This window comes from Protopterus annectens, chromosome 2.part0 (assembly GCF_019279795.1).
Source record: "Protopterus annectens isolate FY-2018-M chromosome 2.part0, PAN1.0, whole genome shotgun sequence".
Taxonomy (NCBI): domain Eukaryota; kingdom Metazoa; phylum Chordata; order Ceratodontiformes; family Protopteridae; genus Protopterus; species Protopterus annectens.
In genome coordinates, this window is record NC_056728.1 from 58,059,659 (window position 1) to 58,077,094 (window position 17,436).

Here is a 17,436-nt window from a genome sequence, read left to right on the forward strand (position 1 = left end):
ACAAGCGGACAGCCAACAAATTTTGGTAAAACACTTGAATTATGCCATCTACCTTCTTCAGGCCTTGGGATATACAGTCAACATTCACAAGTCAAGACTTGTACCATCCCAAAGAATAACTTTTCTGGGTGCGGATCTAGACACAACCACCTAAATGGCTTTCCTCACAGAAGAAAAACAAAACCAACTACCGGATTACTACAAAAACCTGTCAAGACAAACTCAGCTGACTGCAAGGAAAATCCTGCAGGCCCTGGGTTACATGGCTTCTTGCATTCTTCTGATTCCTCAAGCAAGGCTATATATGAGGAAACTACAATGGTACCTAAGGAGTTTATGGACTCAGCACAGTCACAGCCTGGAAACTTTGATGCCACTCATCCCATGCCTTCAAAGGGAATTTCTGTGGTGGGCTCAAGCAAGCCAGTCAAACAGGGATTTGCCCTTCAGCAAACCAATAGCCAGCCAAACCATTACAATGGATGCTTCAGACCACGGATGGGGAGCGCACATGGAGGGAAGATGCATTCAAGGACTATGGTCACAAAAAGAGCTATGCATGCACATAAACCAAAAGGAAATGCTGGCAGTGATGCATGCAATAGAGGCCTTCAAGTTATTTCTACATCAAGGCCACCTGCTAATAAGGACAGACAACACTACTGTTATGTGGTACATAAACAAGCAAGGAGGCACCCATTCCTACCCTCTTTGCAGACTGGCAATGAATCTATGGGAACTTTCCTTGACACTCAATATACAGCTGCAATCCCAGTTTGTACCAGGAAAGGACAATATACTGGCGGATAGCTTAAGCAGGAACATCATGGATGCACACGAATGGATGCTGCACCCAGACATCTTCCATCAGATAACACAATCATGGGGGAGACCGGACATAGACCTCTTTGCCTCCCCACACAAGCATCAGCTGGAGAAATTCTGCTCAAGGACATACCACCCACAAGCATGGAAAGTGGACGTCCTCTCTTTCAGCTGGAGAACTCTAACAGTGTATGCATTCCCACCTCTTCCATTAATGACCAAGGTCTTACTGAAGATCAGGGCAGAGCAGCCAAGAGTGATTCTGATAGCTCTGGACTGGCCAAGACAGCACTGGTACCCATTGCTCAAGAGCATGTCACGCACAAAACCTTGGCTTCTTCCACAATGGCCGCTTCTCCTGACACAGCACAATTACAAAACTCTGCATTCCAACCTGAAAACATTACAACTAGCTGCCTGGAAAATACCTTGACTCATCACCAGGATAAGCTATCCAAGAGAGTGAAGGATATCATCATGGAAGCTCGCAGGCCTTCCACTAGAAAGGCATACTCAACAAAATGGAAAAGATTTCACACCTGGAGCACCTCAAAGGGCCTAGATGCAACAGTTATGAACATGGCACATATCCTGGAATATTTGGCAGAAATGCTCCACAATTGCCTGTCTTATTCTTCCATTAAAATTCATGCTTCAGCAATTTCAGCAGAGTACAATACTGATCCACCTGTCTTCTTTCATCCTCTCCTAAGAGTTTCTACGAGGAATTAAAAACATTAATCCCCCAAGGAATCCACCAGTGCCTACTTGGGACCTTAACTTCGTGTTGGAAAAACTAACACTGCCTCCCTTTGAACCAGCAGCATCTGCAGAACTACAGTTCCTGTCTTGGAAGACTGCTTTCCTTCTGGCCATAACCTCAGCAAGAAGAGTATCTGAGTTACAGGCCCTCATGGCAGTACAGCCATTCCTTATCTTTCATCAAGACAAGAGTCTCTTTGAGAACCAATCCTTCATTTATGCCAAAGGTGGTATCCAGGGTCTCCTTAAACCAAGCTATTCACCTGCCTACCTTCTTTCCAAATCCACAAAACAAAGGGGAAAAGCTTCTGCACACCCTGGACATACACAGACAGTTGCGCTACTACTTGGACAGAACTAAAAGTAACAGAAAAACTGACCAGCTGTTTGTAGCATATGCTGCTAGTGCACAAGGAAAAGCAATTTCAGAACAGACAATTTCTAAATGGATAGGAAACTGCATTTGCTTTTGTTACTACTTTCATGGAAAAACTGTGTCAGCTAACATTAGATCTCATTCCACCAGAGCCACAGCCACCTCCACAGCCTTCTTAAGAGGGGTGGCTACCAAGGACATTTTAGAAGCTGCTACATGGAGCTCCGTGCATACATTTTCCAAGCATTACAATTTACCTTTATATTCCAGATCCAGAGCAGGTTTTGCTACAGCAGTCCTGCAGGGCATTTTAGCTACACCATCCTTTACATAGATCATCCACCCCCAGATTGGCTATGGTATTCTACCCATATGTGATGACTGCAGGATGCATCCTTGAAGGACATAGTACAGTTTTGTACCTACCATAAATGTAGATGTCCGATAGGTATGCATCTGCAGTCAGGTTACCCTCCCTCCTTCCCCTCTGTGGTATTTCTTGGGTACTTATCACTCTCATAGCTTGCTGGGGTTATCTATTATGGTGTATTTGTTTTATATATATATATTTATATTTTTATGCATATATATTTCTGTGCATGTTTGGAATTTATTGCATTCCTCCAAATTTAGCCTTCCTTAGAGGGCACCTGGCATCTGGGGCAAGAAAAACTGAGGAAGATGGCGTCGGCTGACGCTTTTATACCCCAGGCGCTCTGACGTCGGGGAAAGGGCGACATCAGCCGACGCCAGACCCAGACTTTGGAATCCGGCTGACCGAAGGGCTGCCTGAGGCAGGACAACCCATATGTGATGACTGCAGATGCATACCTATCGAACATCTACATTTATGGTAGGTACAAAACTGTACTGTATTGCTGTTCCAATTCTTGTGTGGGTACACAGTTTACAGCTATAGTTTGTTTTATCTTCATTAATTTTATATCCTGAAAAAAACACTGAAATGTCCTTTTCTGGTTTTGCCAGGCATAACATTGTCATCTGCAAATAAACCCAACTTTTCTTGAATACCATACCAATTATATCCTTGAATTTCTGAGTCCCTTGTTTTCTTTTCCTATGGCTCTAAATATAAAACAAATAAAGGGGAAAGAAGACTCCCTACCTGGTTCCTCTGTTCCGAAAAGACACCTGCATTCATATTATTGTACAGGAGCACAGTAATCCCCTACAGTTAAAAGCAGGGGGTTCTCACTACCAGTTTTGCATTACCATGTGACTTATCTGCTTACCCAGAGTGTTCTCTACCAGTTCTTTGCCTTATTGTTTGTGCACTCTGTTTATCAAACGCTTGGTACTAGATTTTGCCTTTTACAGAACTAAGAGTATACACATTTACCCATATTTAGATTGCCTGATTCAGGTGGCATCTACTGCAGAACTTCTCTGTTATGCAAATCATTATTGATTGCTTTCAGAGGGTGGGCATAATACTGACTCTCCGGAAGTCACAACTAATACTCTGATAACCTTCCTTGGAACAGAATTGGATTCGGTTCAGCAGCTGGCATTCTTTCTAATGGACAAAATTTTGTTCCTGTCAGAATGCTTTCTTCACATTTGCAGGTAACAAATCATTACAGCAAGAGAGTTCTTGAGGTTGCTGGGGTACATTTCTTCATGTAGCCTAATGGTCTCTCTGACAAAATTTCACATGAGAAAGTTGCAGTGGTTCCTATAAAAGTGCTGGCCCGTGACCAGCAATCCTTAGAAGTCCCCAGCCCTCTCCTTCTGTACCTGAAAAAGGAGATTGTATGGTGGGGAAGCCATCAAGCCAAATCTAGGGATCCCCTTCCAACTTGCAGAAGCAAACCAGAGCCTAACCACGGACAGCTCAGATTTGGCTTGTGAGGTACATTTAGGCAGTCTGAGACTCCAGGATACATGGGACAGGTATTTAGCAGACAGAGGAGGACTGTCATTCTGGCCATGAAAGCATTCTGCAATGAACTAAGTCCAGGGCCTTGCAGATTAGCAGTTTAAGTATGGCAATTAACACAACTACTGCTGTTTCCTATAGCCTCTTACATGCCGGGGCAGGACAACACACTGGCAGACTGTCTAAGCAGATTCCTTCCTGGATCCCAACAAGTGGATGTTGGAGAGAAGTGCTCCTTGACTTAGCATACAAATTGGATGAGACAAAAGTAGATTTTTGTGCATCTTCACTAAACGGGCAGCTCAAGAAGTTCTGTTCCAAACCCTTAGACAGGAGCATGACAGATACCTTCTCCTTCACCTGGATAGACCTTTTCCTTTATGCCTTCCTTCTACTACCCTGCTACCACAATACTGAAGAAGCTGAGGGAAGAGGGGCCAAAGATTATATTGATTGCTCCTTAATGACCCAGACAACACTGGTTCCCCCTACTTCTAACCCTCAGTACAGAAAGAAACTGAACCTTGCTTCTACACAGGAACCTACTTAACCAGAGCAAAGTGCCTGTTATCCACCCCTACCTGAGGCTACCTACCCTGACAGCCTGGATGATTGTCTTTTGATTCCATTCAGGCACTTAGTCTCAGGGATGTACATACAATCCTAACAGAAGATAGAAACCAGAGTACCAGAAAATCTTATGTAGGTAAGTGGAAAGGTTTCTGTATGATGCAGTGATGAAATTTTACACACCACGCACAAATCGAATGGGTTCTGGAATACCTGTAAAAAAGAAAATAGTCTCTCCACGCCGTCAAGCCAGATAAAATTTATTAAAAAACGATAAAGCTTTCGGATATAAAAAGCATCCTTCCTCAGTGTCTTGCACCAAAGAAAAGTTAAAACCAACATTTAGACTAGTAGCACATGACACACCCATTAATTGATTAAGGTGAACACCCAGTTAAAGATACAGAAACAATGATAAAAGGGATAACCTATATCTTAATTACTGCGATGGTGGTGCTGCGGTAGCGTTGTCGCCTCACAGATGTTGCCCGTTCGATTCTCAGTTAGAGCGTCTTCTGTGTGACATGCGTGAATGGGTGTTCCTTCGTTGAAAGTTGTGCTTTAGGCCCGGCAAGCCAGCATGTAAAAAATCTACTACCAATCATTAGCGGACTGGAGTTCCACTGTGGTGACCCCTAACCGGGAAAAGCCGAAAGAAACCAACAAAATTATACATATATCTTACTCTCATTTTTTTCTAATTTTCCTTGGTTTATTTTTTAGAATAGGTTTTAGTGTAACTTGTTTAAGCCCGGGTCTTTATCTGCTTCAAGCCTCACTATCCATTCATATTCTTTTATGTCCACATTATTAACATGGTCTCCACATGTAATACCTGGGTATACAATAGATATGACCCTGAAGTCAAATTCATGAGCAGCTCCCACTGCAGAAATGTGGCAAGCCAGTGAGTTAGTAGGTATATTCTTACGAATCTCCGATCTATGCTCAATAATTCTATCCCTCAGGCGGCTAACTGATTTGCCCACATAAAATCCTGAACATTTCTTACATGTGGCAAGATATATAATACCAGTGGTATTACACGTCGCTGTACAGTGAAAAATTAATCTCCTGCCACTCATATGATGTATAAATTCTGGGCACTGATTAATACTCGTACAACATTAACAATTGTAACATGGAAATCTTAAACTCAATTCCTTGTGTATTATTCAAAGAAAAATCTTTGTAACATAAAAGTTGTTTCAAATTATTACAGTTATGATAGGTAAACATAGGTTGGTTTGGGAGCCATTTCTCATGACCGGGTATAGATTTCAGAACAAACCAATTTTTTCTTATAACATTCTCAATTGTTCTGCTCATTCTATTGCATGTCATGAGATATCTAAGGGGTTGTCCATTACCAGGACTCATGGTGTCAGTGTTGGAATCCTCTTTAACAGAAAAGTAGGGTCTGGCTACAGAGTCCCTTGGTGTCAGAACATCCCTCCTAGCTGTCTCTATTTCTGTCATATTGTATCCCTTCTCCAAAAAAACTTAAGTCATTTCCTGCATCTGAGCATTACATGCCTCCAGCTCTGTACTAAGTCAACTGGCTCTTAAGTACTGACTTTTTAAGATACTCTTGAAAGTTCTCCTCATGTGCGTACTTTTTTATGGAGATATTTGTTTACTTGGACATCCTTCTTATAGACACTAGTTTGTAAACCATGATATGTAAGCATCAACTGTATATCCAAGAAGCTTAGGGATTTGTCAGAGAACTTCATCTCAAATTTAAGAAATTCAACAGTCTCATTCAAGTATGTATAAAAGGTTTGTAGATATAGAAGGTTTGTGTAGAACATAGTACCCTGCCAAACTAGGAAAATGTCATCCACAAAACGCTTATAGAATGAAACATTCCTAGCATAGGGGTTACTTACACCATATATAAAGTTTTCTTCCCATCTACTCAGAGTCAGGTTAGCATAGGTATTTGCTACGGCAGTGCCCATAGCAGTACCCAAAACTTGATGGTAAATTTGCTTATAGAAAACAAAACCATTGTTTTCTAGAACCAGATCTAATAGTTCACAAATTGTCTCAGAACTTCTACCATTAACCAAACCATGCTCAGCTAGTATTTGTCTGACACAATCACCTCCATAGGTGTTGGAGATGACAGTAAATAAAGATTTTATATCTAATGTCACTAGGATAAAGTCCTGATTATTAACATTATCATACCAATTGTAGAGCTGAGATAAAAAAAATCACCACTATCTTTAATATAACTAGGGACAAATTTTAGATAGTCCTTCAGTATATTTTGGAGGTATACAGATATAGGCTCTGTAATCCAACCACCACCTGAGACAATGGGCCTCATGGGTGGTTCCTTGACAGACTTATGGATCTTAGGAAGTCCATAAAGTATGGGTTGGTAGGACAGGGCACACTCAAATAATGAAAAGTTTCAAAGTGTATGTTATTCATTTCTTGGAGGTCGTATATAGACATATTTATTTTACTAATCATACTGTCTATTTCCTTATTACCAATAACTTTAAACATAGACTCATCCCTAAGAAGATCTGTCATGGATTGTATTTACTGTTCCATGTCCATTATCACTATTGCTCCTCCCTTATCAGCCTCTTTTATAATAATTTGTGTGTTAGTTTGTAGTGATTTTAATGCTTCATTCTGATCGAGTCAAGTTATGATGTTTGGGACTATTATTCTTTGTATATAAATCACATATTTGTTTCTCACATAATTCATTGAATACAGAAATAATAGGGTCACTTATTGGAACAAAAGTGCTAATTCTCCTTTGATGATTATTCATAGTATCATTACTATTTACATATATATTCTTTAAATTCAAAGTTCTAGAGAACAGACCCAAGTCATTAACATTAACTACATCATCAGTGGCTGTGGGAATAAACTTAATTCCATGTGATAACAAAGATAGTTCAGCTTCAGTTAATTGTTACTTAGAAAGATTGACTACAGAGAAACAGGGTACTGTATTATCCATATTAGTCAATCCATTAACAGAATTCATATGTTGACAATTATGGTGTAGTGTATCCAAAGACTTAATACTTTCTGAATAATAGAGGTTTCTATCTGAAATTCAGAAGGTAGTGCCACATGGCTAGTGTTAGTTTCAGCATATTCATCAGTAATATTATGTATGATAACATCATTTCCTCTCATTTGACTACAAGTTAATTGATATCAACATAGTTTTGTCCTATAGCAATACTGTCAGCACCAGTTACTTTGTCTCCAAGTGGTTTCACCATATTAATCGCCCCATTACCATAACCTTGATGCAGTATGTCTGAACAATCAGCACTTAGTCTAATAATAGGAGTTTTTGTTTGGACTTCAGTGGCTGGTACCACATAGCTATTACTAGTTCCAGTATGTTCATCACTGGAATTGGATGCCATAATAGCATTGTTTCCTAACATGCTGCAACAATCAACATTTAGTTTAGTAGTGTCACTCACAGTATTAGATACTTCACTGGTTATGATTGATAATGAACAATTGGCATCATTATTAGAACCAAGAGGTGTAGCTACTTATTTTGAACATAAGTATCATTAGAGTCATAAACGTCATTCAGCATTCCATTGCAACAGTTATTTAAATGTCCAGCAAACCTTATATCAGTAGATGCTTCCATGGAGCTCAAGACATTAAATTCATTGTATGTCTGACTGCAGTCATTAGTACTAGACATCAAAGGAGTACGTTCATTCAACGTTTTAGCATTCAAATTATGACATTTCAACAATTAAAAAGCTTTTCTGAGAGTGAACAGTACTGTTAAACGCTACCTTATCAGAGCATTCTGTCACTCGCGAGCTCTGCTCCTTGTAATTGGACCAGTTCTTGATCTCCCCCTCGAGTGTTATTGCAGCATATTGCATTCCCGAATGACTACTTTATCTGGTAGCTGGATTTTGAATCCCAGTACAAATTCTAAAAAACGCAAATTCTCACCTCCTTTCGTCGGGAGCCTTTCTGCTGTTACAAGTGAAGTGTGAGCGACCTTAGGGTGTGTTGATGTCATTGATACACTCGAGGAGGCAGAGTCAGCATCTGAGTGGTTGTTAGAGGCAGGAAATTCATTCTCAGAATATTGCGTATTGGTTTCAGGCAAACAATTGGTAGAAATCACATTACTGTTATGTGAGACAGTTTGGTTATTGACAGTGATTGTACCCTTATCATTATAAGATGCCCTTGGCCAATTAAAGATATTTCTACTATTGAAATCATTTGTCACACTGTAATTTTTTTCTTTTTAGTAGCTTCCAGCTGTTTATCAAATGTATCCAGCCTCCCCAACATGGCATCATATAGGGAGATATTCCTATTAAATACAGACATTTCAGTAAGTTGTTTCTCCAATTCATTAATTTCAACACACAGTTCAGTCTCTTTAGGCATGAAAAATTCATTCATTAGACACATGTAGTCAAGGCCCAGTCTAATATTCAATTCCTGCCATTTTTCTAAAAGTTCAGGGTATGTGTTGCTATATGAGGGCATGTTGAGAATGAGCAGCCCTCTTGGTACAATTCCTAACTCGAGGTAGGCATTAAAACTAAAACATTGCCATTGAAGCTTCTTGAAACTTTTAACCTTATTTTCTAAGGTCTTAACCATCAGTAGAAAGTCATTAGTCTCACCTCCCATATTAGTTGGATTAGCCATTCTTCTATCCATGGAGGCAGTGTGTCCAAGCAGTGAGTTTTTTTCTCTGTAAAAGTCCATTCAATGTTCGAACAAAAGTATTCTCTATAGGCTGTGTCATATTGAATGCAAGGCAATATGACATCCACAGGGCCACAGGAAAAAGAGCGAACTCAAACAAAATATTGAGTTCTCGAATACCTCTCCCACCTGTATAAGGAAGGCCTGACTTATTCTAGCCTAGAAGTGTATGCCTCAGCTATGTTTGTGTGCCAGCCTGCCCATGTCTTCCTGCTTACTCTCATCCCCATATGAAGCAGTTTCTGAAAGGGGTCTTGCATCTCACCAAAGAGGACCTGAATTATGTACTACAAAAGCTGATCCTCCCACCCCTTGAACTAGAAGCTGCAGATGTCCTTCAAGAATGCAACTGCAGTCCTGACATATGGGTTGTCCTGCCTCAGGCAGCCCTTCGGTCGGCCAGATTCCAAAGTCTGGGTCCGGCGTCGGCCGATGTCGCCTCCTCCCCGACGCCAGAGCGGCTGGAGTATAAAGGCATCAGCCGACGCCATCTTCAGTCTTTCTTGCCGCACGGTGCCCGAAGCAGAAGCAGTTCACAAGTGCCTGTTGGTCAGCTCCTGTGTTTCAGTTACCGAAGTCATCTTAAAGCTAAGTACCCCGTTGGGGAACATTTTTTCTTGCCTCAGCCGATGTCAGAACAAATTGAGAAAGTTAATAATTGTTTGTCTTGTGGTAAACAAATACCTCATAAGGACTTCCATTCTTACTGCCTCCCTTGCCTGGGCCCAGACCACGACGTCTCGGCCTGTGCTGCCTGTGCTTGCTTTAATAAGCGCACTCTCAGGCGCCGGGCAGAGTTTGCCGAAGACTTTTTTGGCGAATCCTACACTTACAACATGCCGTCGGAACAACAGACAGCACAAACTACCAAAAAACGAAAGGACCGGGACAGACATCCTCGGCCCGCGTCTTCCACAGATATAACGCCTAAGCCCTCCGCGAGTGCTTCGGTCCCTTCGGAAGCGGTAATTCAACCGCTCCAGGCCGACGACACTGCGTTAACTCATCCCTTGGTCTCGGAGACTACACCGGTGCCGGTTGTTGATTTTCCTCCGGAAACCGAAGTTCTGGATCTACCCAACACCATTCCAGTGGACAAAGTTACCCCTGCACGTGGGGCAGCTAGGCCTCCTGTATCCATGTCAATCAAGGCCTTTGCACGTGCTAAGGCCGCCAGCCAGGCCAAGGCCCACCCTAAACCTACTTCTCAGGCCCCTTCTTCTGACAAACAAATCATGTCTCTGGCTGCAGATCTAATCTCTCTTATCAGGGGGTCTCAGCCTCACCCAGAGGTTCTCAGCCGCCTGCAGAAAAAAGGCCTAGAACTGAGCAGGCTGACAACCTCTCTTCAGATGAAGCCTCTGGGGATTCAGAGCATTCAGATACCCAAGAAGAATCCTTCCAGGCCTATGAGGACTCTGATGCTAAGGAATCTATTCCCTCTGCCTCTCCTCCAGAGGATTTTTCTTTCGGTGAAGTCCTCCACTCCATGAGGGAACATTTTAAGTGGTAGGGTCAGGAATTTTCTGATTCTAGGAAAAGGCTACGTACCTTCCTTAAGTTACCCCAGCACAGACCTTTAGCTATCCCTCCAGTTTTGGATCATCCTGGGTGATGTTTTCTCCGACTCCAGTGCTTCCCCTGATTCTCTCCCTCCTGCTCCTGTCAAGCCAGACCGATATTATAGGGTCCCTGACACTCACAAGCATCTCTTTAAGGCCCACTCTGTGGATCTCAACACTATTTCACAGGGCCCCAAAGGAGTGGCTACCTCCTCAGCCAAGAATTCACTGCCAGCTGACAGGGAAGCAAGGTCCCTGGAGAGATGGGGTAAAAAAGTTTATACCTTTTCCACCCTTGCCATGAGGTCACTTAACTGCCTTTTTCATATGTTTCAGTACCAGGATTATTTACTGGATGATTTGCAGAAAAAGATAGCCTCTCCTGAGCCTATAGATAGAAAGGCATTGCAGGATTTGGTGCATAACACTCAGAAGGTTAGTAATCATTTCCTACAGTGTGGTTATGATGCATTGGAGGCTTCATGTAGGGCAGCTATGACGGGGGCTGTTATCCGTAGACATGCTTGGTTGAAAGAACAGCCACTGCCAGATCATGTTAAAGTAAAGCTCCTGGACGCACCTCTGGATAAACAGAAGCTTTTTGGTGCTAATGCTCAGGATGTGTTGAAATCTATCGAGGAGAAGGCAAAATCAGTACAGACAGTAAAGGATTTCCTCCAGGTTCAGCAGGAATTGGCCTTCAAAGAATTGGTCCTTTCCAGACTCTGACAAGTTTCAAAGGGGAAAGAACAGGCGTGCACGAGGTAGAGGGCAATACCGAGGCTCCTACAGGGGACGCCAATGGCAACCTCAAAATCAGATAAGTGGCACAGGTAGTTAACCTGCACCACAGAGACAATCACAATGACTTACCTTTCACTCCGCCTACCAAGGCTCAAAGAGAAGCACCTCTAGGCGGAAAATTATCTCTATTCTCAAAAAACTGGCACATTATAACAAAGGACAATTGGATTCTGGACATAGTAGACAGAGGTTACAGGTTCCACTTCCATACCTTACCAACAGGACAAGGCATGCCAAACCTGCCACAAAATCAAAGGGCAGAGGCACTCATAGAAGTCTCAAAGCTGTTACAAATAAAAGCAATAGAGAAGGTTTCTCCTCAGGAACAAGGCCAGGGATTTTATTCAAGACTGTTCCTTGTTCCAAGAAAAGAAAAACAATGGAGGCCTATATTGGACTTGTTCGTTCTAAATACTTTTCTCATGGTGCCAAAATTCAAGATGCTGACGTTACAGCAACTTCTTCCCATGCTGGGCAAGGGGTCTTGGCTGGTTACTCTGGACCTCAAGGAGGCATACCTGCATGTCCCTATCAGACACAGTTGCAGAAGATACCTCAGATTTCTTGCAGGAACAGAGCACTATCAATTCTCAGCATTGCCGTTTGGCTTCTCTACTACGCCCAGAGTATTCACGAAATGCCTGGCATCAGTAGTGGCACATTGCAGACTCTGGGGGATTCAAATATACCCTTACCTGGACGACTGCCTAATACAAGCAGACAGCAAACAGACCTTGATAAAACACTTGGATTACGTCATTCAATTGCTGCAGGCTTTGGGATACACAGTCAACATTCAAAAATCAAGCTTACTGCCATCCCAAGAGATTATTTTTCTAGGAGCAGAACTGGACACACAGCTACAAATGGCTTTCCTCACAGAGGAGAAACAACAGCATTTAACAGCTTACTTCAAAGGCCTAGCAAAATTAACCCACCTGACCGCAAGAAAGACCCTGCAGGCCCTGGGGTTCATGGCATCTTGCATTCTTCTAATCCCTCTGGCAAGACTACACATGAGAAAGCTGCAATGGTACCTAAAAAGCTTGTGGTCGCAACACAGCCACAGCCTAGAAGACATAATACCGCTTATACCATGCCTGCAAAGGGAATTTTTGTGGTGGGCTCAAGCAAGTCACTTGAACGAGGGCATGCTTTTCAACAAACCTTCAACAAGTCAAACTATTACAACAGATGCCTCAGACCATGGATGGGGGGGCGCACATGGACGACAGATGCCTTCAAGGGCAATGGACTCCCATGGAGATGCATCAGCGCATAAATCAAAAAGAGATGTTGGCAGTGATACATGCAATAGAAGCCTTTGGAAAATCTCTTCAGCAAGGTCATCTGCTAATAAGGACAGACAACACCACTGTCATGTGGTACATAAACAAACAAGGGGGCACTCATTCCTACCCCCTCTGCAGACTAACAATGATTCTTTGGGAAAAGTCCCTGAAACTGAACATCTACTTGCAATCCCAGTTTGTTCCGGGCAAGGACAATGTTCTGGCAGGCAGGTTGAGCAGAAATTTCTTGGATCCACACGAATGGATGCTACACCCACGCATTTTTTCACAAATAGCATCTGCATGGGGAAGACCAGACATAGACCTCTTTGCATCTCATCTCAATCATCACCTGGAAAGGTTCTGCACAAGGATACACCATTCTCTAGCTTGGAAAACGGATGCTCTTTCTTTCAGCTGGAATGCTCTAACAATTTATGCATTCCCTCCTCTACCTTTGATCACCAAGGTGTTACTGAAGATCAAGGCAGAACAACCAAGAGGAATCTTGATAGTTCCAGACTGGCCAAGGCAACACTGGTATCCACTACTGCTGAGCATAACTCACACCAAACCATGGCCCTTGCCTCAATGGCCTCTGCTCCTGACTCAACACAGTTACAAGACTGTTCATCAGAACCTGCAAACCTTAAAGCTGACAGCTTGGAGAGTTCCATGACTCAGACCCATGACTCCCTCTCCGAAAAAGTTCAGGAAAGTTTTCTGGAGGCACGCAGACCTTCCACCAGAAAAACCTATTCGGCCAAATGGAAGAGATTCACCATCTGGAATGTCAACAAGGGCCAGGATCCATCACGGATGAACATACCTCAGATATTAGAATACTTGGCAGAAATGTTTCACAGTGGCCTCTCATACTCTTCCATCAAAATCCACGCTTCAGCTATCTCAGCACATTACAACTGTGATCCACCTGTGTTTTCGCATCCCTTGCTAAGACAGTTCCTAAGAGGCATAAAGAATATCAAACCTCCAAGGAAGCTACCAATTCCTGCATGGGACCTCAATTATGTCTTGGAAAAATTAACTCTTCCTCTTTTTGAACCAGCAGCATCTTCAGAAATGCAATTTCTCTCTTGGAAAACGGTTTTCCTGTTGGCAGTCACCTCAGCAAGAAGAGTCTCGGAGATACAGGCCCTCATGGCAGTTCCTCCTTTTCTCATCTTTCATCAGGACAGAGTTTCCCTTAGGACCAATTCTTCATTCATGCCTAAGGTGATATCCAGAGTGTCTCTAAACCAGGCAATTCACCTGTCAACTTTCTTTCCTAACCCTCAAAATAAAGGGGAAAAGCTGCTGCATACTTTAGACATTCACAGACAACTACGCTACTACTTGGACAGAACAAAGTCCACCAGGAAGTCTGACCAACTGTTTGTAGCCTATGCTGCTGGAGTGCAAGGAAAAGCAGTCACCAAACAAACTATCTCAAAATGGATTGGACACTGCATCAGATTCTGTTATTCTTTTCATGGAAAAAGTGTGCCAGCTAATATTAGACCACACTCCACCAGAGCTATGGCCACATCCACAGCCTTTCTAAGAGGAGTGGCTACAAAAGATATTCTAGAGGCTGCTACATGGAGCTCCGTGCATACATTTACCAAGCACTACAACCTGCCATTATACTCCAGATCCCGAGCAGGCTTTGCTTTGGCAGTCCTGCAGGGCCTTCTAGCTACACCATCTCTTGCTTAGTCCTACCACCCCCAGCTTGGCTATGGTATTCAACCCATATGTCCGGACTGCAGTTGCATTCTTGAAGGACATAGTACAGTTTTGTACCTACCATAAATGTAGATGTCCGATAGATATGCAACTGCAGTCAGGTTTTCCCTCCCTCCTACCCCTCTGTTTTTCCCCTTTTGGGTCCTTTCTCCCCTTACCTATCAGCTGGGGTTATATATTATGGTGTATCTGTTTATTACTGCTGTGCATGTCTGGTTTTATCTGTTTATCCATTCACAAAATTTAGCCTTCCTTGGAGGGCACCTGACATCTGGGGCAAGAAACACTGAAGAAGATGGCGTCGGCTGATGCCTTTATACTCCAGCCGCTCTGACGTCGGGGAGGAGGCATCGGCCGACGCCGGACCCAGACTTTGGAATCTGGCCGACCGAAGGGCTGCCTGAGGCAGGACAACCCATATGTCAGGACTGCAGTTGCATATCTATCGGACATCTACATTTATGGTAGGTACAAAACTGTACTTTCCCCCTTGTGACTTCCCTGCCGTGGGCTAGTGATCAAGGAGTGTCAATCCTCACCCCGGACACCAGTGATTGATGTTCACTTGGAACATAAATAGATGCACAGTATTTCCAGATGCAGCTTTCTGCACCAAGCAGTTTCCCTTAAGAGCACACACGAAACATACTCCTGTACTGGGGCTGGGTTTTTCTGCGTCTCACCAGGCCCCAAGTATGATGCCACACTGACCGCAGCTGTAGAGTTGAGTCCTCAGCTGAGTGTTCCAAACCAAGTCCTCCACCACCCTCTCTGTGAAGCCAGTGCTCTGTGTCCCTGCTCCAAATAGCTAACACACACACACACTCTCTTTGAGATTTGATTTTCACACACACATGCAGACATACTCTTTGAGATTTGAGTTTAACACACACACGCGCACATACCTTTAGAAAAGGCTGACACAGATTTACCAGCTATGCCCCCTCTGCCCAGACTGTAAGGTAGGTACTAGCACCAGAACACTCCTAAGCCAGCTACTCTAAGGCTCTTACAAGGGTACCCAATTATACAGAGTAAAATTAATAGAAATGGTAGTGTTTGACCAATGCAGCAAGGCGTTCAGAAGTGGCCACAGTGTCACCAAATATAAGTATTCTTAAAGATTAAAATAGTCTCTAAAAGGCCAGCCACAATGAAAAGTTTAAATATTTAATAAATAATAAAATAACATGAAAATACTAAATATCTATTTACAATGAATGCAAGAGTTTCAATCACAGGGAATATGAAAAATAATACAGATAGAAAGGTTCCCACATATACAGAAAACAATACTTGACTAATCTTGCTATATTTTTCTGACTAATCTAAAAAAAAATACTGTCCCCTAGTTCACTTACTAGATCAAAGCAAGTTAAAGTGGGTGATTGCTCCTCCTTTGTCATGTTTTACAGACAGACTGCCCTGAGACTTTTGTCTCATCTAGTATTAAAACATCATTTCAGTATAGGATTACAGAATATCATCACATACATCTGGTTCCCACACTACCCCCTTTACTAGAAACTGAACCAGAATCTAGCATGTGTGTTGTAACACACACACACACACACACACACACACACACACACACACACACACACACACACACACACACACACACACAGTTTTGCTATGATGTGTTACAGCATCTGGAAGCTATAAAACCATTTCAGAAGCTTCCACTCTTCCAGGATAACAATTAGTTAATTACTAAGGACAATACAACAGGATTTCTAGTCTTTGTTTTCATAGACATATCTGCAGTCAGAACTGTAAGATACAATCTTTATGGCCTAACCAGGTAATTTCATTTCAGAATATTTTTCAAAGTTAGCTGGACTGAGATTAACCTCTTCTCTTCCAATAACCTCTATTACAATATATTCATTTCAACAGTTACAATACAGTCTGACATGCAGGTATATTTGTTTTCTGTCCAGCAGGACCCACTGTTGGTACATTTTTAACACAAGAAGCTTTACAATTACATTTTCAACAAAGCACCTGTACAAATCAGTTTGATATACAAATGACATATAATTCTTTACAAAACTCCAGCTAGGTATGCTGGCATATGTTACACCTGCTGCCCTAAATCTGGCATAGCTGGCAATGCCTCACATCATCATACCCCTCAAACTGATAACTTTGAAACCTACACTGCTGATGTCCCTCACTTTAACCAGATGCATCTCTGAGCTTCAGGCCCTCATGCAAAAGTTACCTTTCATTATCTTCCACAAGCGCAGAGTCACCTTGAGAACTAATCCCTTTTATGCCCAAGGTGGTATCAGAACTCTCCTTGAACCAGAACATCCATCTGCTAGTGTTCTTCACAAGTTCCAGAACAAAGCAGAAAGAATACTACACTCCTTTGATGTACGCAGACAACTGAGGTTCTCTCTCTCTCCATAGGACAAGATTTTCTGACCAGTTATCGGTAGCATGTGCAGAAGGGAAAAAAGGAAGAGATGTAGGGAAACAGGCCATCTTTAAATGGATAGCCAATTGTATTACTTTGTTATACACATCAAGGCAAACAGATACCTGGCAGAGTAAAAACTCACTCCACCAGAGCAAAAACAGCCACCACAGCATTCTTGAAGGGAAGTCCAGCAGAGACATCTTGGAGGCAGCCACTTGGACTTCAGTGCACACCTTTACTAAACATTGCCACCTTGGTGCCATTTCCATTGTCAGGGCCATGATTTCCTCTGCCATCATGCAGAGCATGGTCTCACTGATGCAAACTGTTCTTCAACCACTCCAGTAAATTAGCTTTGGGAGTCCTCTCAAGACTTCATACTGCAGCACTGACTAAAGAATATGATACGGTTGAGC

General features: G+C 42.6%; 1 protein-coding gene across 1 annotated transcript in view; it reads left to right on the forward strand.

Annotated features, from left to right (window-relative positions):
• LOC122792699 (PTTG1 interacting protein) overlaps positions 1-17,436 on the forward strand; it is a 743,791-nt gene that overhangs the window by 713,429 nt on the left and 12,926 nt on the right. The window lies entirely within an intron of this gene.